The sequence below is a fragment of the Cervus canadensis genome, chromosome 10 (assembly GCF_019320065.1).
Source record: "Cervus canadensis isolate Bull #8, Minnesota chromosome 10, ASM1932006v1, whole genome shotgun sequence".
Taxonomy (NCBI): domain Eukaryota; kingdom Metazoa; phylum Chordata; class Mammalia; order Artiodactyla; family Cervidae; genus Cervus; species Cervus canadensis.
Genome location: NC_057395.1, coordinates 46,147,437 through 46,174,163, shown reverse-complemented (window position 1 = coordinate 46,174,163; position 26,727 = coordinate 46,147,437). Strand labels below are relative to the sequence as shown.

General features: G+C 41.6%; 1 long non-coding RNA gene across 4 annotated transcripts in view; it reads left to right on the top strand.

Annotated features, from left to right (window-relative positions):
- Window positions 1–23,692: 23,692 nt before the first annotated feature.
- The window catches only part of LOC122448464, a 92,066-nt gene continuing 89,031 nt past the window's right edge, over window positions 23,693–26,727 (top strand). For all 4 annotated transcript variants that reach the window (XR_006271620.1, XR_006271619.1, XR_006271621.1 and 1 more), the window contains exon 1: window positions 23,693–23,752. This is a non-coding gene — a long non-coding RNA (uncharacterized LOC122448464). The remainder of the gene's footprint in view (window positions 23,753–26,727) is intronic.

Here is a 26,727-nt window from a genome sequence, read left to right as displayed (position 1 = left end):
ACTCTTTGCAACCCTATGAATCGCAGCACGCCAGCCCTCCCTGTCCATCACAAACACCCAGAGTTTACTCAAACACATGTCCATTGAGTCAGTGATGCCATCCAGCCATCTCATCCTCTGTCGTCCCCTTCTCCTCCTGCCCCCAATCCCTCCCAGCATCAGGGTCTTTTCCAATGAGTCAGTTCTTCGCATGAAGTGGCCAAAGTATTGGAGCTTCAGCTTCAGCATCAGTCCTTCCAATGAACACCCAGGACTGATCTCCTTTAGGATGGACTGGTTGGATCAACTTGCAGTCCAAGGGACTCACAAGAGTCTTCTCCAACACCACAGTTCAAAAGCATCAATTCTTTGGCGCTCAGCTTTCTTCACAGTCCAACTCTCACATCCATACATGACTACTGGAAAAACCACAGCCTTGACTAGATGGAACTTTGTTGGCAAAGTAATGTCTCTGCTTTTTAATATGCTATCTAGGTTGGTCATAATTTTCCTTCCAAGGAGTAAGCGCCTTTTAATTTCATGGCTGCAATCACCATCTGCAGTGATTTTGGAGCCCCCAAAAATAAAGTCTGACACTGTTTCCCCATCTATTTCCCATGAAGTGATGGGACCAGATGCCATGATCTTAGTTTTCTGAATGTTGAATTTTAAGCCAATTTTTTCACTCTCCTCTTTCACTTTGATCAAGAGGCTTTTTAGTTCCTCTTCACTTTCTGCCATAAAGGTGGAGTCATCTGCATATCTGAGATTATTGATATTTCTTTCAGCAATCTTGATTTTTAATTCTTTATACAGAAAGACTGTGTGTCAAAAAATAATCCCAAAGGATTTTTCATTCGCTTTTCTAACCTAAAATGACCCTCTGCTTAATTTAACATGCTAGATGTACGTCACGGAATCATGAGTTACTTTTTCTATTTACGTGTAAAAATCAGCTTTAGTTCAGATGATATTAGGGGGACATTTGCTTAATCAACACTCATATTCAGAAATGTATTATCTGTCATGTTATCAGTTCTATACTTTGCAAATATATTTTAAAAAACTGCTCTGCCACCTTTACTTTAAATTATGACATCTGAGTGAAAAGGCCACATCACAAGTTGGTGGCTATGTGACTTGCCTGAGCCCCACCTGACTGATGCTTTCAGCTGCATCTCAGCAAAGCATAGGTAGGAGAAGCAAAGACTCAATCATCTCACTGGTTTTGGCCACAGTCTCCTCCTCCACAACACAGGGCAAAACAACCCATAGAGACAGTTGAAGTTATAAAAGTTTTGCTCAGACTGTTGGATTGATTATTTAGATAACTGCTTTAAAAACTTCTGCTATATCAGCTTCAGGCATCCTAGAACCATGAGAATAACCCTAGAGAGCAGGGAGGAGGGGTCAATGAGAGGAGGAAGCTGATCCTTGAAGATGTTAACTGTGAAGCTTCATTAGCTCTGAACTCTCCTCCTCGGTACTTATTTTTATGCAACTTAAATATAGCCTCAATCGTAAATGCCTCTATTAATTGCACTCTCCATAACTTGCAACTGAATGATATTCTAAATGCATCAAAACACTGAGTCATTTCAGAAGTAAACACTCAAGGAATCAATGTAGGTTTCTGGAGGAAGCGTCACAAAAAATGTACCTTTTGGTCAACATCTTGAATAGAGGGAAATATTTAATAATATTATCAATTGACATTTATTGAGAGCTCCTTGTGTTCTGGGGGTGACAGTTTCAAAATTCATCCATACAATGACCTTGTGAGCCAAACTATCCTATCCGCAGTTGCTTATATGGACCCAGGATGAGAAAGAAATTAAGAAATTCCCCGATCTGTGAAATATTGCCTCTCTGGTCAGCAGTAGATAGGGAGTTGATGCCAGAGTTGCCTTATTCCAGAGCAAATGCTTTTCTTCTTTGCACAGAAGCTGGCAGGCAAATTAACTGAATTTATACCCCAAGAAAACTCATTCTGAGGTTGATGGGACAGTTAATTGTTACAGCGGTAACAAGCCTACCATGACCTATGTTCTAAAAGGTCCTAAGTAAATGCATTAACAGAAAACTCTTTTAATGATTAAAAGACATAACTGACTGATCTAAAGCAAAAGAATAAAACCAGCTAACACGAATCTAGGGCTCCTATGTGCTGGACACAGTGCTTATGAATATGGTACTTAGTTGACATCTCCCAACAGCCATGTGAGGGGATGTTCTTTTACTTTCCCCACTTCATTGATGATACAACCAGATACAGGGAAGTTATATCAACCTCCAACCACAGAACTGAAATAAATGGTGGATCAGGGACGGAAGCCAGAATGTCCAGTGGTATTCTGTCCCCTGAGTTTAAGTTCAGTTCAGTTCAGTCGCTCAGTCGTGTCTGACTCTTTGCAACCCCATGGACTGCAGCATGCTAGGCTTCCTTGTCCATCACCCACTCCAGAGCTTACTGAAACTCATGTCCATCAAGTTGGCGATGCTATTCAATCATCTCATCCTCTGTCGTCCCCTTCTCCTCCTGATTGCAATCTTTCCCAGCAGAAGGGTCTTTTCCAATGAGTCAGTTCTTTGCATCATGTGGCCAAACTATTGAAGTTTCAGCTTCAGCATCAGTCCTTCCAATGAATATTGAGGACTGATTTCCTTTAGCATGGACTGGTTGGATCTTGCAGTCCAAGGGACTCTTAAGAGTCTTCTCCAGCACCACAGTTCAACAGCATCAATTACTTGGTGCTCAGCTTTCTTTATAGTCCAACTCTCACATCCATACGTGACTACTGGAAAAACCATACCCTTGACCAGACGGACATTTGTAGGCAAAGTAATGTCTCTGCTTTTTAATATGCTATCTAAGTTGGTCATACCTTTTCTTCCAAGGAGCAAGTGTCTTTTAATTTCATGGCGGCAGTCACCATCTGCAGTGATTTTGGAGCCCCCTCAAAATAGTCTGTCACTGTTTCCACTGTTTCCCCATCTATTTCCCATGAAGTGATGGGACCAGATGCCATGATCTTAGTTTTCTGAATGTTGAATTTTAAGCCAACTTTTTCACTCTCCTCTTTCACTTTCATCAAGAGGCTTTTCAGTTCCTCTTCACTTTCTGTCATAAGGGTGGTGTCATCTGCATATCTGAGTTTATTGATTCTTCCAGCAATCTTGATTCCAGCTTGTGCTTCATCCAGTCCAGCATTTCTCATGATGTACTCTGCATATAAGTTCAATAAGCAGGGTGACAGTATACAGCCTTGCCATACTCCTTTCCCTATTTGGAACCAGTCTGTTGTTCCATGTCCAGTTCTCACTGTTGCTCCTTGACCTGCATACAGATTTCTCAGGAGACAGGTCAGATGGTCTGGTATTCCCATCTCTTGAAGAATTTTCCAGTTTATTGTGACCCACACAGTCAAAGGCTTTGGCCTGGTCAATAAAGCCAAAGTAGACATTTTTCTGGAACTTTCTCCCTTATTCGATGATCCAACAGTTGTTGGCAATTTAATCTCTGGTTCCTCTGCCTTTTCTAAATCCAGCTTGAACATCTGGAAGTTCATGGTTCATGTACTAGTGAAGCCTGGCTTGGAGAATTTTGAGCATTACCTCGCTAGTCTGTGAGATGAGTGTAATTGTGCGGTAGTTTGAGCATTCTTTGGCATTACCTTTCTTTGAGATTGGAATGAAAACTGACCTTTTCCAGTCCTGTGGCCACTGCTGTGTTTTCCAAATTTGCTGACATACTGAGTGCAGCACTTTCACATCATCATCTTTTAGGATTTGAGATAGCTCAGCTGGAATTCCATTATCTCCACTAGTTTTGTTTGTGGTGATGCTTCCTAAGGCCTACTTGACTTCATATTCCAGGATGTATGGCTCTAGGTGAGTGATCACACCATCGTGATTATCTGGGTCATGAAGATCTTTTTTGTGTAGTTCTTCTATGTATACTTGCCAACTCTTCTTAATATTTTCTGCTTCTGTTAGGTCCATGCCATTTATATTCTTTATTGTGCCCATCTTTGCAAAAATGTTCCCTTGGTATCTCTAATTTTCTTGAAGAGATCTCTAGTCTTTCCCATTCTATTGTTTTCCTCTATTTCTTTGCACTGATCACTGAGGAAGGCTCTCTTATCTTTCCTTGCTATTCTTTGGACCCCTACATTCAAATGGGTATATCTTTCCTTTTCTCCTTTCACTTCTCTTCTTTTCATAGCTATTTGTAAGGCCGCCTCAGACAACCATTTTGCCTTTTTGCGTTTCTTTTTCTTGGGGATGGTTTTGATCTCTGCCTCCTGTCCAATGTCACAAACCTCCATCCATAGTTCTTCACGCAGTCTGTCTATCAGATCTAATCCCTTGTATCTATTTGTCACTTCCAGTGTATGATCCTTCCCTAAAAGAATCCTTAGTAATAATTTTTTCTTTTTGGGGTTTCATTGAACAGGGAGAAGGAAAAAGTGATTATATCTCTAAAGGAACCACCTATTTGTCATCTTGCACACTGATGAGAGCAAAATTCCACAGGTTAATTCATGATGGTATTTGCCCAAGTTTTCTACTGTCATAAGCCATGGGGAAGGAAACAATTGAGTTTAAAATTCTATTTTGATATGAACAGTCTGGTGAGCAGTTTTGAACTTTACTCTGAGCGTACAAAAGCCACAGAATATTTTTTTTTTTACTTTTATTTGAGCAATCAAAACAGTCATCCAAAAAAACAAGCAATTCAGTGGATAATACAAATGCCAGCTACAATTAATTGAATTAATGGAGTGATAGAGTTGCCAAAGGCTAAATTTCTAAGTCTTATGACAGCTTTTGCCTGAATCTTCAGACCTGTTAAGAAGATTCCAGAAAGTTTGCATCCTGGACTAGGGATGTGTCCCTTGCTCAAAACAGTTTGGAACTCTCTTGTGGGTGTTTTAGAGCCCTCCCAACCTTCAGTACTTAGGAATTAATGACCTTTGTTTGAAGCCCAGTCTTTTCATGGTTCTTAGTGGTGGTGGGTGATTCACTGGGGGAATGTTGACTTCTAGCAAAAACAAACAAACAGAAGTTGAAGTGTGACTCTGAAGTCATTTTGTGTCCAAAATTCAATCCCAAAACCTTTCCAAAAGAGAAATTTCCTAATTCCTTTTCATTCTATCTTGTGAATTTGAAACTGTGTGACTCAATGAAAAAATGAAGGTAAAAATGAAGGAAGTGCATTGGTGGTTCTATATAGTTGGATTTCACATATATACACACACACACGCACAGAGGACTTCATGTCCAAGCAGGAGGAAACATGCTTGTGAATGCAGAAAGTCATGCTCACTTCACTTTATTTTCCTTTTGCATCCCTCTGGTACTCATCCACACCCACAGCTCCCACTTCTGTGGGCTGACAGAGTTGTGATCCTCAGCTGTCAGCATCTGAGCGGGAACACTGTATCTGTCTGAGCGGAGCACTGTGTATCCTGGAGGTAACACGACAGGAGCCTTCCCTGTGCACAAGTGTCCACCTCAGCTATCACTGCCTGCCTGGCTGTGTCTGTCCTAGACCTGCTTTGCCCTCAGGCTTCCGGGCAAGGATTTCTGGTTTCTTCTTGCCCTTGACCCACATCTCACTGACCCCTGCAGACAACTGGAGCCTGCCTTCTTGCAGATAGGAGAGGGCCTGCTCTCATGTTCCTGAGGCTGTGAGCAGAGCTCTGGGTGATGACTAGGCATTTCTGCCACTTGTTTGGAAGATCAGTGCATGGCCATTGGGTGACCCTCACTTTAGGACCGAGCATCCCCTCCAGCCTATTTTTTACAACGTTCGCAGATGCTGCGTCCATCCTCATTAATGTCATTGGATAGTGGTCATTTCAACCTTAACCAACTCTTTGATTTTTTCACTTTTTGGGAAATACACTATTAATACAATTTGTCAGTATTCTCTGAGGAGCACTTATTATGCTGCAATTTTAGTATGTTTTACCAATTTAGTTGTCATAATAGGCTGCAAGTGCCTTGATTTTAAAATCTTATTTCCCAGGCCTTTTGAGAGCTGGCTATAACCTGAGATTATTTCCCTAATGGACTGTTTCTATAATGTACTTCTTAAAAGCCAAATGGTACTTCTCACTTCATTTTGCATATCCAGTGACATTTTTAGCTTGGTATTAATAATCCAACATTATAATAAAAATAATAATAGCAAGAATTTGAAAATCCATTACAAATCTCCTTAAACCCAGGTGAACTCATTAACTCTTAGATAAAATAAATTGGATTAAAAAAAAAAGACTTGATTTTATTCTGCCTCTCATGATGACTTTGAGTAGGAATAAGAAGTAGAAGTGAATTCTCCCGACTTCAGATCTGGTGTCGGTTTTGCTAGAATGACCAATTAAGACAGGCTGTGAGATTTAAAAATGAAAACAGAGAAAGAAACTTCTGTCTTCTCTTTGAGTCAAACAGATGAATGTGAAAGCAAAGGCCGTGATTTCTGCTTTTGTCATCTGCGTGAGGTGGGATCAGGGGAAATAAGAAAGATGCTTGATTAAGTCACCCAAATTTACAAACTAAACATGTAGACAAGCTAGAATTTTCAACAACTAGAGCCTTATAAAAACAAGTTTTCTATCTTGCGTTTCAGCCTAAAATGTCAGCATTTTGATCATGCTGAGGGCTCTGTGAGTTCAGTCATTTGTGGGCTTCACTTAGGTGTAATGGGCTGTGCTGTGCTTAGTCATTCAGTCTTGTCTGGCTGTTGGTGACTCCATGGACTGTAGCCCATCAGGCTCCTCCGTTCGTGGTTGAACTGTGTCAAATTCCTGTGTTAAATCCTAACCCCACTATCTAAGAATGTGACCTGATTTGGAGATAGGGTCTCATGGGGTTGCGGGGGGAGGTTAAGTTAATGAGGTCATGGGGAGGGTCTTAATCCAACAAGACCAGTGTCCTTCTAAAAAGAGGAGATTAGGACAAGGACGTACACAGTGGGTAAAGGCCATGTGACAGCACAGTCAGAGACTGGAAGATGCGTCTACTGGAAGATGCTGCCATGACAGCACCTGCACCAGGAGGGAGACCTGGAATAGACTCTCCCGTGGAACCTTCAGAAGGAATCACCTGCTGACACCTGGATCTGGGGCTGCTCCAGAGCCATGAGACACTGGATATCAGTTGTTGATGCCACACAATTTGTGCTTCTTTGTTATGGCAGCCCCAGCAGACAAATACACGGGACACCCAGAGAGTCAAAACCGTGACCAACATAATCCACACCCATCAGGCGCTTATGGTGAATTTAGTGAGCGATCCCCCTGAAACACTGAGCAACCACAGGTGTATCCTCGGGGGAAGGCCCTAGAGTAATTCAAACTGTAAATACTATCAGAAATCAGAAGACCAAGAGAAACAGACCAAAACCTCCAAAAAGTCCCACAGCTTAGAGTGAAAGAAAGAGGAAGGATGCCAATGAATCTAGAGGAAGAACCCAAAGCCCGTAGCTTGGGGGATGGATGCTGGGAACAAAAGTCAAGGGACTTCCCTGGTGATCCAATGGATAAGACTTCACCTTTCAATGCAGGAAGTGTGGGATCCATGCCTGGCTGGGAAGTTAAGATTCCACATGCATTGTGGCCAAAAAACCAAAACAGAAGAAATATTGTAACAAATTCAAAAAAGACTTTAAAAATGGTCTGCATCCAAAAAAAAAAAAAAAAATCTTAAGAAAAGAAAGACCAAAAGCCAAGACCCCATCTCTTTTCTGACTAATAATGTCCTGTGTTCTCACTGGCCATCCAAAGAGACACAGCCTGGTGGAAATGACCCCCTGGTAAGTGAGAGTGTTAGGTGGTGTCAGGGAGGAGAAGGTCATCACCAGGCTCAAAATTTCCAGGAGGGTGTGTGTTTCTTTACGTACCTTTTCAAGCAACAACAGAAAAACACAACTGCAAAATGTAATTTTGCTACTTCCATAGAGCTCTATAGTTGCTGTTAAAAGTCAACACACAAGACATGCCTATGGCAAGGTCCTTATTGCCCAGGAATGACTTTACCATTTAAAATCATTAAAGAAAAATTGGATTTTATACTTAAAGATGGAAATATTTCTTGCCGCTTGTAGAGCTTATGAAACTCAACTTCATTTTCAACGTTCAATTACTAGTGAAAGTGAAAAGAAACTTTATTTAATAATTGACTTGGGTTGCCTTTAAATATAGCTTTGGCCTGTTTTGTGAATTTTTTCTTTAATTTTCTATTAGTAGGCATAACTGCGTGTTCATATTTGCTATGACATATCGTAATTGTACCTTCTTTTCAACAGCTCATGAAAACTCTACTTTTATGGTGCAGAATAAAACCCCATCATAATTTTACTTTCCTCTGAGGAAATTCCTGAAATATAAGTTTAAATATTAGAGACAGTGAGACAGAGGCAATCGCTTAAAACCACAATGGAAATTTGACTCATTCTGGAACTTCAAAATTGCAATGTGCTACTAAAAATAATTAGTCATCCCTACTGCCTGGCAAGGTTTCTTCTTGGATATTCTATACTTGTGAAATGCACTGCAAGTAACTCACCCTTCTTTCAACCGTTCATTTGCTGCGAGCTATTGATCCCTGTGTTGACATTAACCACCTCCCAATGCTTTCTTACACATCTCTCCCTGCACCAATCACAACAGAGGAGGTTTATCTAGGCCATGTGTTCTTATTAAGGATATCACTCATTGCATTAAAAATTAAAAGTGAGTAATTCTATGATGTGATTGCAGTAATTAAAGCACAAAAGGAAAGTTTGATGTCACATTTAAAAATGAGCCTTGGAGTAATTGGATAGAGAACTGATAAAAGAACAGTCTGCTTACTTTGCATGTAGAGCTCTTCAAATTAATAAAAGCCAATGTACAGCTGTCTGTCTGAGACATCTTGTACTGTCTAGAAGGCCAACAACAAATTATCATTGTTTTTCCCGAATACATTGGTCACCATTTTGGTAATACCCACTCAGCCTCTCAAAACTTGTCTGCAGCTTATTAGAAATACAGGTTAGATACAAACGAAGGACAGACATCATTTCTCATGGTGCATACTGTGCTACTGTTCACCATTTGTCTCAGGAAAAAGTGACATTTTTTTCAGTTTCATTGAAATATAACTGACAGATAAAAGTTATGTGTATTTAAGGCACATGGCATGATGGTATGATTTACGTACAAGTTGTGAAATGATTGTATTTATTTTATCCTTAAAAAATAAGTAACCCATATGCATAAAGGCATATTGGAAAATACAGTATTGTATTACTATAATATTATTGTAATAATATTATAATATTTCTAATTGTAATATTGGAAAATACAATATTAGGAAATACAGAACAGCAGGCCAGAAAAAATAATCAAATATACCCACTGCCCTTTTTTCTGGGAAGAGGTTGTCAATATACTGTGTACATACACACTATTATATGTGACTTCTTTCACTTATATATCCAAGGCCTTTTCTGTGTTTTGGAAGAACCTTGAAAAATATAATATTGAATGAGTGTGCAATGCTCTATTAAGTGATTATACCAGCACTTAACTAACAATTGCATTTTTATATTGCTTTCTCCAGTTCTTTAAACCATAAAGAACAAAACATAGCAAACACTGCTATGCCATCATTCCCCTCTCGCCCCCCGAAATCCATAGATTGAAGTCCTAACCAATATTGTGTCTATATTTGGAGTAAGGAAGTAATTTAGATAAAAAATGACAGGATTCAAAAAAAAAAAAATCATTATTCTACAGTTATAAAAAAAATGCCAGGATATATGGGAGTGCTTGAACATGAACTTAAATTCTCATAAGACTTGGGGAACAACAGTTTAGGTGTAAACACAGCTCTCAGCTCCAAAGGGATGGCTATGTCTGTCTCTGTCTCACCTTTCATGGTGATGGCAAACCCTTGAGATAATGAAATATCAGGACACCCCGTGAGTCCTGGGTTTTGCTCGGTAAAAACAGACTGTGCACCTTTCACCTGCTTTTAATGGCTGAGCTTCAGCTTCCTTCCCTTCTTGAAGTTGCTTCCCTCATTTCATGGTCTTTGAATTACAACATCATTACCTTTTCAGTGAGATCAGGTCAGCCTCTCACCTTTGTAACTGAGCAGACTCATTGATTGAATCACTCCCAGGAAGTTGGCACCATTCTGCCTTTTGCTGTTTTTAGGACACTATATTGTTTTACTTTATATTCGATTGCTTCTATAAAGGTACACACACACAGTGTGTGTGTATTTCCTGGTCACCTGGCTGTCTAGCTGATATCCGGGGAACTGCAAAGGTGAGTAAGACATAATCATTTCCTCCTAGTGGGACACGATATAGGCGGGGAATGAGCTACAAGTCAACCAAGAATAATGTGCATTCCAATGCATGGTTTCAAACAGTCATATGTTTAGAAAAGAGTAATTTTCTTTTACTAGCCCAACTGAAAACTGTATTTGGTAAATAGTATGTGCAGGTCTTTAAGAAAATTATTTTAGAATCTCCAAGTGTAATAAATTAAACATGCTTTCTGTGATTTCCTTTCTTTTTAACATTTTTAGGAAAAGTAACTTGGTCTATAAAATGCTACCAAAGTGAAGTTGAATCAAAAACAGTTTTTAGTGAATTTTCTTATGAAGTATTAATAGGTTACAGAAAACAAAATTAAAAACATAACATTACGATTTTGTCAGTTAATATGAGAGAAACTAACGGATCGTGGAGGTCAAGCTTTTGAAAACTTCCAGAAGTCCTGCCAGAAGACAAAAATAGATAGAACTATGCTTCTTTTTCAAAGAAATATAATTCCTCCTCCCTCCACCTCCTCATTCTCTATTCTTTTTAGAATTCTTATGTTAAGTTTACATAGTTCTCTTTTCAGTGTCATTATTTACAACACTGTCACTGTTTCCATAGTTATGCAGAACGGCTGTTTCCATAGCAACACTCTTGGTTTCCTAAACAAATAGTATCACAGTGTTAATCTTGTTTCACTGTTATTGTGCTATGTTATTAGATACAAAATTCAAAAAATAATTTAAGGAGGGTTTGAAGCTAGGTGGGTTGGTTTTATTGTTTAGTGCTTTTGATATTAAATTTAAATTTCATATTAAAATACATATCTGTTTGAAAAATAGTGGGAATTTTGCATAGCAAACATGATACCAATTTTATTCACCAGTTATAAAACACTATAATTTAATAAGAGAGTTTCAATACGTGAACAATATACAAGGAGAAGTTTACCCATCTTCAGATTAAAATGACTGTTTTTCAGTTGGCCTGGATAATTCAGCTTCCCTAAATCTCTAAAGTCATTTATAAGTCACCCACAGCAATATTTCCTTTTGCCATTTTTCATTTTAAGTAATTTCTACCCATTTTTGCCTTTTTATTTTACAGCCCCACAGGAACAACTATGAAACAGACTTCAAGGGAAATTTATGGCTTCTGTTTTCTTTGATTGAAACCAAAGAGAAAAGTTAGTAGGTTTCGGATCTTTGCTTTTAAACTGGTTCATCATTACCCTTAACTTCTTCTCTAAGAAGCAAGTCATTTGGACTCTTTCAGAAATGGAACTGTGGCCTCCCCCCAGCTTCCAGCTTATCCAGTTTGCTTGAGTTGGGTAAATTATGTCTGCCTCCTCCAGGAGGGCCTCAGGGCACTTGGAGCAGAAGGTGGCCCACCTGCAGGATGGAGGAAAGGGGAAGATTGCTCTTATTTACCCAAAGTGAGGGAGCTGTATTAACAGTCCCGAAACACTGCCGTGTCCTGTTAGATGTTTGTAAAAGGCCGCTGGGCTGTGCACGTCTGCATCTTAGTGCCCTGAGCTCTGCCTCATTTAACAGGGCTTTTCAGAAGCCTACTCCTCACTCTCCTTTTGAATATGTCTTCCTTGAAGAACAGATTTAAATGAGTTCCCATCTCAATCTAAAAAGATTTTTTTTTTTCTAATTGGGGTAGAGTTGCTTTACAGTATTGTGCTAGTTTCTGCTGTACCAGAAAGGGAATCAGCTCTAAGGATACCTGTGCCCCTCCTTCTGGAGCCTCCTTCCCACTCTCACCCCACCCCACCCCTCCAGGTCATCACTGAGCCCTGAGTTGGGCTCCCTGAAACAGCAGCTTCCCACCAGCTGTCTGTTTTACACGTGGCAGGGTACCTACGTCTAAATGTAAGTCCAGATACTATAAAACCTTTAGAGGAAAACAGAGGAAGAACAGTCTTTGACATGAATCACAGCAAGATCTTTTTTGACCCTCCTCCTAGAAAAATGAAAGTAAAAACAAAAATAAACAAATGGGATCTAATTAAGCCATCTCAATTTTAGCAGGAAGGGCCCTGAGATAGGGGTATAATCTAGTCATTTGCAAAGTTGAGTTGGTTTGCTCCCTTGTGGGGAAAGGAGTCCATAATGACAGAGAAGTATTAGTTGATTCAGTCCTGTCCGACTCTCTATGACCCCATGGGCTGTAGCCCTCCAGGTTTCTCTGTCCTTGGGATTCTCCAGACAAGAATACTGGAGTGGGTTGCCATTCCCTTCTCCAGGGGATCTTACCGACCTAGGGAGTGAACACAGTTCTCCGGCATTGCAGGCAGATTCTTTACCATCTGAGCCACCTGGAAAGCCCCTAATAATGACAGAAGCTGGTGTCAAACTTGGGATTCACTGCACCCTGGGTGGAGAGCTGGGGGCAGCCAGACTCTGAGCCAGCCCAACTCAGCTCTGACATCCAAGCTGTGGGATTTGAAGCTTGTGATTTCAACTCCTCTGAGCCTCTGTTACCTCATCTATAAAATTAGGAAAGTAATACCCAGTGTGCAGAATAGTTGGGAGGTTGGAGATGTAAACAAGGAACATGGTGACTAACTAAGCTAAGAGGTAGTCATTGTGATTTACCACATTTGCTCCTATTTTTTTGATAATTTGGAGTTTGGGGTCAGAAAGAGCCCGATTCCCCTGTAGTGCTGCGAGGAGATGTGTCTGTGGACATTCTGCCCTGATCAAGCCTCTTCAGGTTTCACTGGGCTGACTTCTGCCCACTTGCAGCAGCAGGCAGCCTTAACTCTTCGATCCAGGGGAGGTTGGCATTCAGACTTCCCAAAGATGCCTCATCATGTGGGTTCCCTCCACAGACAGCAGCCCTGTGACGTGGAAAGCCCCTAAGAAGAGGTCCTTTCCTCCTCGCCACCCTTGAAGTGTAGTTTCACCAGTGTCTCTCAGCCTCTCGTGTACAAACAATTACCCAGGACCTTGCTGAGATGTGGATTTGGGTTCACAGGTTTGTGTGGGGACTGCGTTTCTGTGTGGTTGACAAATTCTTGGGTAATGCCAAAGGCTCTGGTCCAGGGACCACATTTTAATGAGAAGAACCTACACTCCCCAAATCAGAGTTTTTCTCAGATTTTTTAAGACCCCAATTAGGGGCCAGTTCCTGTAACAGTGGGTACCCAAACTACCTTGGTGTATTTGGGGTTCTTGTTCTAGTACAAGATCCAGACCATCCAGTCTCGTTGAACTTGGCTTCCTTGTGGGTTTGATCCCTGGGTCAGGAAGATCCCCTGAAGGAATGCATGGCGACCCACTCCAGTATTCTTGCTTGGAGAATCCCATGGACAGAAGACCCTGTCAGGCTATAGTCTATAGAGTCACAAAGAGTCTGACATGACTGAAGTGACATAGCACACACACAGCACATGACTTCTTTGTGAGATGGAGAGTGGGCTGGCTGAAATCTCTTGGGTTCATCTCAAAGATCAAATGTGATACTCCTCCTCCTTCTGGATGCAGGACAAATCCAGGTAGATGCAGAAGTGCACATATTCAAATCAGCTGATTTGACTCTCCTATGACTGAGGGCAGGAGGAGAAGGGGGAGACAGAGGATGAGATGGTAGGATGGCATCACTGACTCAATGGACATGAGTTTGAGCAAACTTTGGGAGATAGTGAAGGATAGGGAAGCCTGGTGTGCTGAGTCCATGTGTTTGCAAATAGTTGGACACAAGTTAGTGACTGAACAGCAATGAGTCCAAGGATCAAAATGATTCAGTTGTATCAGGAAAAATGTATAACAGAATTTGAATTGATCATCAGAAATAGTTTAATATGCCAACTAGAAGTTCAGTGACTCATCTACAAACAAGTAGAGATTCTGGCTGTATATCATAATTATCAAAAAATACAATATACTGAATGTTTTGGAATTCTCTAAGAAAGTATGTTTTTATTTCCTTTTGTTATGTAGACAGTATAACAAATCCAGTTAGATTTTCTCAGATGAAATTGTGCTTGGTTTTCTGTTCTCTTATACTTCTGAAACTTGTTGGTGTTTTAATTGTTATATCTTAATAGCAGTGTTTCTTTCATGGAAACCTTTGAATGGCAACTTGCTCTTTTCTGAGATATTTTAAAAGGAAATTGTATTTGAATGGTCTAAAAAAGAATCCAGGGCTTTCTAGGGGATTTTGTCACTTGGGTTTTCTTTACTTATGATCTCATTGTCAAGGATTGTATAAGCTTCCAAGAATCAAAGGGATAGTGGTTTCTAATAAGTCCATGCAAACACAGGATTATTTTCATTTTTATTTGTATTAAATATATTCACTCCACTGACACCAACCTCATAGTGAATCACGATGAGTCTACTTGCCCTCCTCAAAAATAGCAATAGAATTATAACAAAACCAGTTTTCTTTGAAAAAATGAGGCATCCAGTTTTCCAATAGTGCTTGCTTGCCATGGAAAATTCCTTGACTGTCAATGATAAACTAGTATGTAAAAAATGTGGGTGACAATGGTGTCGTCCTCACATGATGAGGGGCACATGAGCTCACGACAGTTAAGGTGTTAGAGTGGCATGTGGCAAGTGACAATGTTCAATAAGTATTACGAAGGATATTACTCCTGACTCTTATCTCATTGTATCTAACAAACAACACTGAAGTAGCATAAGCTCTCCCCTGCTTCTTATGCACATGTTGTTATATGTATATATAGATATGCCCTTTTATAAATGATGGTTTCAAATGCTGTAGAAAAATCTGACAGTCCAGTAGAAGGAAATAATGCAAATATTCTCTGAAAGTCTATAATGACTATAATTTGAATATTCAGTTCAAATAGATAACCATTCTCTTGATTCTCTGTTAACAGAATGTTGATATGGATGATCATGATTTAGAAAGAAACTGTTTTCCAAATAAAAAAGCGTGGAGAGAAAAAAACAAAAAACCCGAGCCTATAAAACACAGATGCAAGCAAGTGTATTTATTTCCATGAGATATGCATGTATGTTTTTCTACTGGCTGTATTAATTAAAATTAAACATTCATCTTGTCCTATTGCATCTCTGGTTGTGCTATAAAGCACTAACACCAAACTGGTGTTTGCACAGAACAAAGAAAAAGGGAAACTTAGCAAATAGTTGGTTTAGTGAAGTCAATCCACCATTCCAAATCACCAGGGCCACACATTCAGTCGGATGGATAGTTCTCACTTGCTGAGACCATGAAGCCATTCTTCTATGTCTGTTTTGTGCAAACGTGAAGGGGGATGCACAAGCAAAGTCTCCATGATTTTATGGGGCTTTTCTGCAGTTTATATATGCAAGGTGAAGCTCAGAAGATTTTCCCTGTACATGAACACTTCAAGATAGCTATCAGGTTTGCCAAAGGTGCCCCAAAGCCCTGACAGAATAACCTGGGGTGACTCACCAACAACAGACAGGAGTAGCATCTGAGGAATATGATTAAGCCCCAGGACTCAATGGTTGGATACCTTAAGTTCAGACTCCAGCTCAACACTTGCTGAACTGCTTGACTTTGAGAGACTCACTCACCTCTCTGTCCCTCACATGACATGGTCATCTTGGCAACAGGGATCTCGGTACCTGATGGCAAAGGCCATTGTGGGAAGGAGCAAGATCACGTACACGGGGTGACTAGAGCACTGCCTTCTGCCCAGTGACCAAGAAGTGCTAGCGGTGATTAGAAAGTGAATAATGTTTCCTGTAACTGCCATGGAGACCATTAGTCATAGAGTGTGCTTTTATGAGTTGCTTCCCATTTGGCTAAAGCTGATTATAAACTTCTTACACTTTGATTCTGTAATCTTGGCAAACATGTAGCTGCTCTGAAGCTTCTAAGTCAGGTTAAGATCTCAGATTCTAGAGGGAGCTTAGTAATGGGTCAGGTACTAGCAGAAAGGGCTGGGGAGACCAGGACTTTTAGATAATTTCAGATGTTTTGGGTATGAAATAATTATTAAACTCTGGGTTTAACTTTGTCAACATAACCTCAGTAGTAACCATGTGACCAAATGTTTTCATCAGCTCTGGCTGCCATAACAGAATACCCACAAAATAAACAACAAGTTTATTTTCTTATAGTTCTGGAGGCTGCAAGTCCAAGGTGAAGGTGCTGGCAGATTCAGTATCTGGTGAGGACCCCCTTCCTGCCTTGTGGATGGCTCTCTTCTTGCTGTGTACTCAAGTGACCTTTGATTTAGGATTGTCTTGCAAAGAAATCGCTGATATTTCTTAATAAAAATCGCTGAAATTTTGAAATGTGGTTCTAATAGGCATGCAAATCAGATAAAGATCAGAGGCTATTCTAATTCGGGGAAATTCCAGATGCAGGCACACGTCAGAGATATTTTGGGCTCGGTGCCAGACCGCTGAAATAAAGCGAATATCACAATAAAGCAAGCCACAAGGTTTTCTGGTTTCCAAGTGCACGTAAAACTCATGGTTATACTATACTATCATTGATTAAGTGTGCAACAGCATTATGTCTGAAAAAACAATGTACGTACCTTAAAAGTACTCTTGCTAAAGATGCCAAAACAATTGCAATAGTAACATCAAAGGTCACTGATCACAAATCACCATAGCAAATATAATAATTATGAAAAACATGGCAATAGTGCGAGAATTACCAAAATGTGACCCAGAGACAGGAAGTAAGCAATTACTGTTGGAAAAAATGGCACCAATAGTCTTGCTCCATACTGGGTTGCCGCATACCTCCAGTTTGCAAAATACTTGGGTCTACAAAGCACAGTAAAGGAAGTGCAGTAAACAAGGTGTGCCTGGCTTGGATAGTACACACTGGGAGGGGTTGGGGTGCTGTTTCTGACTATTGATAAAGTCGTTTCCAAGGCTGCCTGGAGCAGAAGCTATGGGATCACATGGCACTGTTGATGAGAGTGACTGAGAGTTTATGACCATGACAAAGGTAAGCTGCCCAGCTTTAGGGAGGAGACAGATAAGGGAGTAACAGGAACACACAGCAGGTGCAATGCAGTCTCTGCCTGCGAGATGACACTGGTTCTGACTTAAGGGAAAGGATGCAGGAGAAGCCAAAGAGGAAGGAGAGGAGGCTGAAGTCCTGGGAAAGCTGTTCAAAGATGGCAAAGGGAGATCTCTGTTTAGGAAACCACACAGTGACATTGAGGGAAGAGACTGAAGAATGATGCTTAAAGATGTGTAGATACAGATCGACGAATTTACAGTGGTGAGTGAGTGAGTAAAAAAAATAAATCACACGGAAACCCCAGTCCCCAGCAGTTATAGTCTTCACCACTCACAACAGGTCACATGTGAGCTAGGCTTTCACACTAAGAACCTTGAGTGCCCTGGACTTATAAACATGATAATTTTATATGGAGGACCAAAAAATTTTAAAAAGAAGGATTTCTTACCCTCTAACTCTCTTTCAAGTTCACATGGCCCAACTTACAACGTCATCTTTATTTAAGAGTATTTGCAGTTGAACGTTCTGGATCATTCAGAGTCTTTTATTTCTAGATCATACAACTGCTTTAGGTTTTTACGGGTCAGGAAACACTTCCTCCCACCCACGCAGACTCAGCGCACGCTGGCCCTGTGACTCTGAAGGACGCACCCTTGCTCCCAGGCTGGGCCCTGTTGCCCTCAGCAGTGGTGCGTTTCTTTCTCCGGAAGATCTCTGAGGACTTGCACTGGGGTCAAGTGCAGCTCAGGGTCAATCCTTACTCCTGACTCTTCCCATCCTCACTCGCTTCTATCCTGTCTTAGAGTGTGAACGTTGACACGGGTGGTCCTTCGCTCTCTGCCTCTTATCCTGGGTCTCATCTTGTCCACGCTGTCTGAGTCAGCGTGCTTAGGCATTCATGTCCTGTGTTTCCTCCAGGTCTGACTCCTGGGGCAGAAACCCCCTTTTTGGGATGGTCATCCCCCCCACCCTGCCCGCTAAGAGCAGAGTCTTTCTTCCCCACCCAGGCTGACACTGAACTTGACTTGTTTAGCATGAAGCTTCCTTGGTGAAGAGGAAGTGTGAGTTCAGCTTTGTTGCAGGAGAGAAGGAAGAGACAGTGACCTGGTGGGAGACTCTGCTTCTGGGTCACCTGGATGCCTTGCCCACCCCCCAAGCAATGGTCCTGTTTTTGGTAGCTTGTGTTAGAGATGGATGCTTAACTGTTTTCCTTTTTTAAACATCAACTCTTTGAGGAGAAGTCTTCTTCAGTTCAGTTCAGTCACTCAGTCGTGTCCAACTTTCTGTGACCCCATGGACTGTAGCACACCAGGCCTCCCTGTCCATCACCAACTCCTGGAGTTTACTCAAACTCGAATCCATTGAGTCAGTGATGCCATCCAACCATCTCATCCTCTGTCGTCCCCTTCTCCTCCTCCCGCCTTCAATCTTTCCCAGCATCAGGGTCTTTCCAAAAGAGTCAGTCTTCTTAGGCATTCTCTTTTTTTTCCTGAAATACTTGCTGATTGTTTTCTTTCATATGTATCTCACATAATTCTGTGTTGGTATTTTTCTAAAATGATAGTTCCTCTCACTTTGCAGAAGTTTCCAGGAGCTCAGATTCCTTTCTCTTACAGATCAGGTAGGTGACCCTTTAAGCTGCCTCTCCTCTGGAGATAGGGGGTCACGTTCTGAACTGCTTTGAAAGCAAGAAACTTCCAGAGACCTAGAAAAAGGATTTGATCTCAGGGTCTAAATGGTTAATGAGAGTTCTTTGCAGATGAGGTAATGTTTTGGTTAAGGTGAGAGGAACTGGACTCTATTATGCTAACTAACTTGCTACGGAGGTTTTAACCAAACCGAAGTTCATGTCAGCTAAAGAGGAACCCTGATGACAGCCAGAGATACTGATCTGGCCTTCAAGGAGGCATTTTCTGACCTTCCTAGGGATTTCTCCCCTCCCCAGGATTCACAAGGACTTTCCCTCGTCTCTCTAGCTTTTGCTGTGGGTTTTCCTATCACTAATTGTGCTCACAGGAGGGTAATGATTTCTGAAGTCCATTCTTTCAAACCCCTGCTTTCAGATCAGCATCTGGGAGCGCCGATAAACAAGTCAGTTATTATCGACGTCACAGGGAACTCCAAGCCATGGGTGAACTGTGCAGAGCTTGAAACCCAAGACAGAGACAGAGTGATTAAAACTGTAAGCAGGGCTAGCTCCTGCTAGTGACGAACTCCAGCAGCAAATGAGGAGTAAGAAGAGATGATGAAATTTCCTCCTTGAGCCACATAACTAGGGGAATAAAAGGACTTATTTTCTACCAGTTAATGAACAATGATCCCTGCAGGGGTGGGAGGTACAGGCCCCACTCTGCTTATCAGGAAATTCCATGAAGCCTTACCTCATGCTGGGGGCGTCCTGTCCTGTCCTGGTTCAGCCAGACAGACTGTGAAACACTTTTTATTTTTTTTGATTAATCAAAACTTTTGCATTTTCTATTGGAGAATGGTTGATTTACTAGAACACCTTCTGTTGCAGGCTGAGTAGCCCTTCTTACCAGACAATTATCACATGCTCAAAGGGATTTGCTGGGTTTCTCATGTAATTCTATCCATCATCTCAAATTTCTAGACGTTTCCTGAGGCTCCTGTGAATTCAAGGCAGGTGGGGAAAGTAGTAGATTAGAGGAAATCCACCCTTCTCTCCAAGGAGAATTCCCTGGCAACATTGAGCCTCGCATGCCGTTGTCTGGGGTCAGTGATGACCACGGCAGTTCAGCATTGGGAGGGATGAACCTCAGAGCCCAAGGTGGCCCCAGACACAAATGTGTGTCCCCAGACTTCCCTGCCCTCCTCCCTTCCGCTCCTGACACTACGAATTCATTTATTCCTCAAATATGCTTGATCAACGGTCACTACGGAGATGAAGAGTCATCATTCTTGACTTCAGGGCCAGTTCTCAAGGAATTAAGCAGCTACTTACACACTACTTACATGGGATTCCCTGGTGGTTTAGACGGTAAAGCATCTACCTGCAATGCGGGAGACCTGGGTTCAATTCCTGGGTTGGAAAGATCCCCTGGAGAAGGAAATTGCAGCCCACTCCAGTACTCTTGCCTAGAAAATTCCATGGATGGAGGAGTCTGGTGGGCTACAGTCCGTGGGGTTGCAAAGAGTCGGACAGACTGAGTGATTTCACTTTTTTTTTTACACACTATCAGAGGGCCAGGCTGGGGTGGGGGTGGGGGGAAGGGTCCCTATGGGCAAGGTCATGACTGGCCAGCTTTGGTCTCTGTGCTTATCCTCGCACCTGGCACATTGACCTCTGTAAATAAGTGTGAATTAAATAAGGAATGAATTGAAGCTCCAAGATAGGGTGCTGTTTTCCAGGGTGCTTATCTCCTGGCGTGGTTACCCTCATTCGGGACCAAAGGTACTAAAATCTGCTTAGTGTGCACCAGGATGTTGACAGACTAAGCTGCATGGCCGTCAGCAATTTTATGGATGGACCAAGGGATGGAGTCTAGGAAAATGTGGGTGGAAAAAATGTTGTCGCTGTTTAGTCACTAAGTCATGTTGGAGTCTTTTGTGACGCCACGGACGGTAGCCCACCAGGCTCCTCTGTCCATGGAATTTTCTAGGCAAGAATACAGCAGTGAGTTGCCATTTCCTTCTTTTGGGCTTCCCTGGTTGCTTAGATGGTAGAGAGTCTGCCTGCAGTGTAGGAGACCCGGGTTCAATCCCTGAGTCGGGAAGATCCCCTGGAGAAGGAAATGGCAACCCACTCCAGTATTCTTGCCTGGAAAATCCCATGGACAGAGGAGCCTGGCAGGCTACAGTCCATGGGGTCATAAAGAGTTGGACACGACTGAATGACTTCACTTTCTCTAGGGGATCTTCCTGACCCAGGGATGGAACCCAACTCTCCTGCATTGGCAGATGAGTTCTTTACCGCTGAGCCACCGGGTGAGCCCAGAAAAAATATAGGTGGACATAAATTTCCCTTAATTATATGTTTCCATTAATTCTTGCAATTGTCAATCTATATTTGGAATCTGAAATACTGAGTTTCTTTTGATATCAGAAGTAAATATCCAAATTTCCTTTGTACTGCCGTATCCATAGCTGATCTCATTAAAACTGTAAGAAGAAAATTACCGCCTGACTAGTAATCTCAGTTGACTCGATTATTTTGTTTGTTTGTTTGTTTTCATTTATTTTTATTAGTTGGAGGCTAATTACTTTACAATATTATAGTGGTTTTTGCCATACGTTGACATGAATCAGCCATGGATTTACATGTGTTCCCCATCCTGATCCCCCCTCCCGCCTCCCTCCCCATCCCATCCCTTTGGGTCTTCCCAGTGCACCAGCCCTGAGCACTTGTCTCATGCATCCAACCTGAGCTGGCGATCTGTTTCACACTTGATAGTATACTTGTTTCAATGCTGTTCTCTCAGAACATCCCACCCTCGCCTTCTCCCACAGAGTCCAAAAGTCTGTTCTCTATGACTCGATTATTTTGATTCAATCAAAATGGATTTTTTTTTTAGCATGATACCAAAAACATCCCCCAAAAGTCTGCAACTAATAAAAAGTTGGAAATAACAGCTCTGATTATTGAACCACCTCTCCCACCCATAGTGCACACGTAACACACACACCCTGGTCCTATGTTCAATTTTAAAATAAAACAGGTTGATACATTCAATTTTATGTAACTTTATTCAGCTGTGGATTGCTGGCTTGTTTGGTTGCTACTAGTGTGATGAATACAGATCTTCATCAAACAGGCTAATAAGGATCTCTTTCCAGGATCAAAGGGTGTCTTTGTTTCTGGGAGTTTTTTTTTTTTTCCTCTAACATGGTGGTGTTTGTTTTTGTACACATTATCCTTTTTGTTTGTTATCTAAGATGCCATAAAAAATGTTGCTGTCAAAACCTGGTCACTGAGTCAAGCCCATTTGGCCTCCAGTTTCTCTGGGGAAGTCTTTTCTGAAGGGCCAGGCACCTTTTTCTGGGCTCAGCTGGTCTGGCTGGGGTGAGCTTCACCTCCCCACCACCTGGTCCCCCTGGGGCATTTGCCAGTCCCACCTCTCCTGTTATCAAGGGCTCTCTGGCCAGAGGGAGCTCTTTTGGTTTCATCTTCAGGCACCTACGCTGACCTCAGGAATGTTTGGCAGTAGGGAAAAAAAATAAGAAAGGTCAGTTTCACTTGAGGACGGATGATCTCAGCGGTCATTTCCCACCAATGACCTGGCCATGACTCAGCTTTCACTTTTCTTGTGACTGGCATCTTTGATAACATCCACATTCCACATTAGCCAAATAGTGAGTTTTAGTGAATCTTGACATCAACAAGGATGTACCCAACCTCCAAGCCCTCCTCTCTCTGCCTCTTGTCTTTTCCCTTCAAAGAGTAAAACAGGCAAGAAGACCCAAAGTTACCTGCTTCCTGGGTCCCAGTTTGACCTACATGGTGCTTTTAAGGGGAAGAATATGAGAGAACATTTAAAAAAATGGGAAGGTTTTATTTACACACCTAGACTCCCATCTTCTGCTGGAGGTGATGGAAACCTAGCCAGGTAAGAGCCACTTTTCTCTGATACCACAACTGGCCAGAGATGAGTATCACTGCCTTTTTCTAGAGGAACCACTCTCCTCATTTTTCCACAGTCTCTAGCATTCCCTACAGTTTCCCCTCACTGAGGTCAAGTGCTTCCCGTCCATCATTATTGTACTTCCTGCCCATCATTATTGTACTTCCTGCCCATCATTATTGTACTTCCTTGTCTGTTTTTCTTACTCTTAGCCTCCATTTCTCTCTATGTGACTTTTTTGGACCGTGGAGGCATTTGGATTTACACTCTCTACTCCACATAGTATTTTATTCCTGACATCTTAACTTTGGGGGTTTTGGTAATAATCCAATCAGATTGCTAATAGTGCATTATTAGTAGCATATTTTGATAGTGTAATGTTACATTCACTTCCCTTACCCCATCATCATCATGTGGGATTCTTTCTGTCTTTCCAGCAGCAAGGTGGTGTTGCTTCTTACCTGACAGAGGCTTGTGTTCACAGATGTCATTCTGTCAAGGTCTGTCAAGGGACAGACATTTTGTCATTCTGTCAAGGCCAGCTCTAAAAGGGACATTTTATCATCTATCCTTTATAGATGGGAGACTCAAGGGGGCTAAGAGCTTACCCAAGACCACAAGTTTGGTCAGTGGTGGAGCCCAGAGGCAGTCCAAGGCTCCCAACCTTCCAATTTATAGCACCCCTCTCCTGGTCTTGCAAAAAAATTTTTTTTCTTTTTTAAAGAGGTTTAAAAAAAATTGTTTTTTTAATGTGGACCATTTTCTAAATTTTCATTGAATTTGTTACGGTATTGTTTCCGTTTTATGTTTCAGTTTTTTGGCCATGAGGCACATGGGATCCAAGCTCCCAAACCAGGGTTTGAACCCACATCCCCTGCAGTGGAAGGCAAAGTCTTAATCACTGGACCACCAGGTAAGTCCTGTCTCTCAAGGTTTTTATTTTTATTTATTTTTTGTTTGTTTTTTTCTCTCAAGGTTTTTAAAAGGATTTTTCTAGAATAGGATATATATATGGATGAGTTTCAAATATTAAAAAAAAAAAAACATTTTGCAAAAGGCATTTACATTGAAGGGGAAAATTGATTTGTGTGCTCCCCTCCTCCCCAAGTGTGACCTGATTCATTTCAGGACAATGGTTTTGAACAGAATCACAGACATAGGGTAGCTTCATCAGTGCTTACACATATCTTTCTGAAAACTGAATCCATACCCATCAAGTATCCTACAGAAGAGAACAGGTCATCCATCTGAACTCTCTTTTTGCCCTCTGTCTCAATTTTTTTAGGAGAAATAATGCTCTTGTGAGGGTCCTTTCTTGCCCTGAAAATATTGGAGTTCATTCAGTCTTTTCTAATTGAGCTCTCAGCATCTGAAAGTATTTCCACCTCAGGGATCAACCCCTTACTTTGTCTAACTGTCTCCTTTAAGGGAGCTGAGAGCCCAGTGGGTAGCCTTTCCCTTCTCCAGGGTATCTTCCCATCCCAGGGATCAAATGTAGGTCTCCCGCATTGCTGTTGGATTCTTTACCAGCTGAGCCACAAGCTTATCATCCCTAAAAGTTCAGATTGCATAAGGAATGACCATAAAACAATTTGAAGTCATAGGGAAGACTGAGCTGTACGTCGTTTACACATATTCAGATCTAGACTAAATGTGAAGATGTTCACTAGTGGTGACTGATTACAATGGCAGAGAATTAGACAAAAACAGTATTTCTGTTAAAAGAAAAAATGGTCTGTTGACTCTTGTTCACCATTGAAATTATTCTCAGAGTTGTCACTTAGGACAAAAAATTCTAAAAGGGAAATATAAGTGATAGAACTGGCTGCTGCCACTGACTTCTAAAGACGAGTGGACATGAAATGAAATGGCCTGGGACAGTAGCCAGGGGCTGCTTGTCAGTTGTTGTTCAACCCTCTCAGCACTAACCCCTCCATCTGCCCTGTGACCCATTTCTTCATTGTGTGTTTTATCTCACTTCTTATCTCCATGTCATTCATTATCTATCTTTCTCTCTGCTGTCTTCCCTACTTTTGGGCCTAACTGAAGTAAGAAACAGTGAATGGCTTTGCTCACCCATCCCCCAGGTAGAAAGGTAGCCTAGTGGCCAAGTTGACAGTGACCTGCAATGACTCTCACAGATTAAGTATATCTGTCTCCAGAGTGGACTCAACAAATCAAAAAAGTGACCTGGGGCAAGTTACCCAATACACACGTATTTTAATGAACGCTAACTGAATGCGATCAGTCCTCCTCTAAGGTTCCCAGTTATTGTCTGCTTCTTCCCCATGCATGGCATTCTTCAGTGACCTTTGTCTTACTTTGCTAGCACTAGTTCAGAAATCTTACTTTTGACCTCTTGACGAGCTGGCCCAGGACTGTTACCAGCCCCATCCCTGTCTGTCCCCTCCAGGCCTCGGGTCCACGTGACTTTGCTGCGTTGGTTCTCCAGGCACTTACTCTGACTGAGTACTGTCCATGTGGCCCTCCCTGTCAGCCTGGCTGGAGCCTGACCCCTCAAGGAGCCTGTTCTGCTTTGTTTATGTCTTCTGGAATCTAGTGCCTGACCCAGAGGAAGGCACAAAGGATGAAAAAATGGGTGAATCAGGGAACCAGTGAAGTATATGCATGTGCTTTAAACCAGCGTTACGCACCTTTAGAAAGTGTTGGAGGCAAGACACTTCCAGAACTGCTGAGAGGCTATGCAAAATCCTATTCTGATGACCACATGGCAGTTTGCTGGGTTAGCCATAGGTTTTAAAAGGTGTTGTGAGGGTCTGGAATTTTAACAGAGAGCCTAGTGGCGTCTCTCTAGCCTTCTTCACTTCTAGGCAGCAGAATCCATTGTTGTAATTTAAATTTTCCTGTGTTTCGTGAGAGGCGACCTGTGTCCAGGTGGACTTTCCACGAAGCTGAAGAGGCTTCAGGCCCATGTGAGCTCATGGGCATGTGTGTTGTGAACGTTTCCAGGAGTGTGATATGCCATTTTAAGAGCCACTTGAGATGCCATTTGAGAACGTTTCAATCAAATTAGAAATTCCAGACTTCTGAATTTGAAGAGTACCTTTATTTAAAGGTTGGTCTTCCCAGGTGGCGCTAGTGGTAAAGACCCTGCCTACTAATGCAGCAGATGCAAGAGACATGGGTTTTAATCCCTGGGTTGGGAAGATCCCTTGGGGGCACAGTAACCCCATCCAGTATTTTTGCCTGGAGAATCCCATGGACAGAGGAGCCAGGTGGGCTACAGTCTACAGGGCCACAAAGATTCAGATACAGTTGAGCACATCACATTATTTAAAGGATATCTTTAAACTTATTTACAAAAAAACTGAGAGGGAAAATTCAGACAACAATCAACAGCATATGAACTAAGAACAATCAGTAACAAGCAGTAACGTTGACAGAAATCATTCTCAAGTTGAGAAGTAAGATGTATAAAAATTTTTCGGGTCAGACTGAAAGCCATCATTCACTAAAAGGAAGAGGTAAGTTTCTAATAGAAGCAGTGAGTATTGTGTACAATTAATTATTCTGTAAGAAAACATAATATGCGCTGAAGTTTTTACAGATTATAGGTTAAAGATGTTGATAGAGGTTCTCCAGAATTTGACGAGAAATGTAAATTATTTACCTGACATTATCAATTAGGAGTTATGAAGCTGAAAAGAACTTTTCTAAGCTAAGGCTGATTAAAAAACAATAACAGCAACAGCTACTTTTGATGACTCTTGCTAGAGAGAAGACAAGATTGTCTTCCTACCATCTCCAGAAAATTATATTGTAAAATTATTGCGATGGAGAGGCAATTAAAGAAGAGATAAGTAAAAAAAGAATCTGATAGAGTGATGTTAGAGTCATCAGGTCATTAATTAGTCAAACAAAATGAAT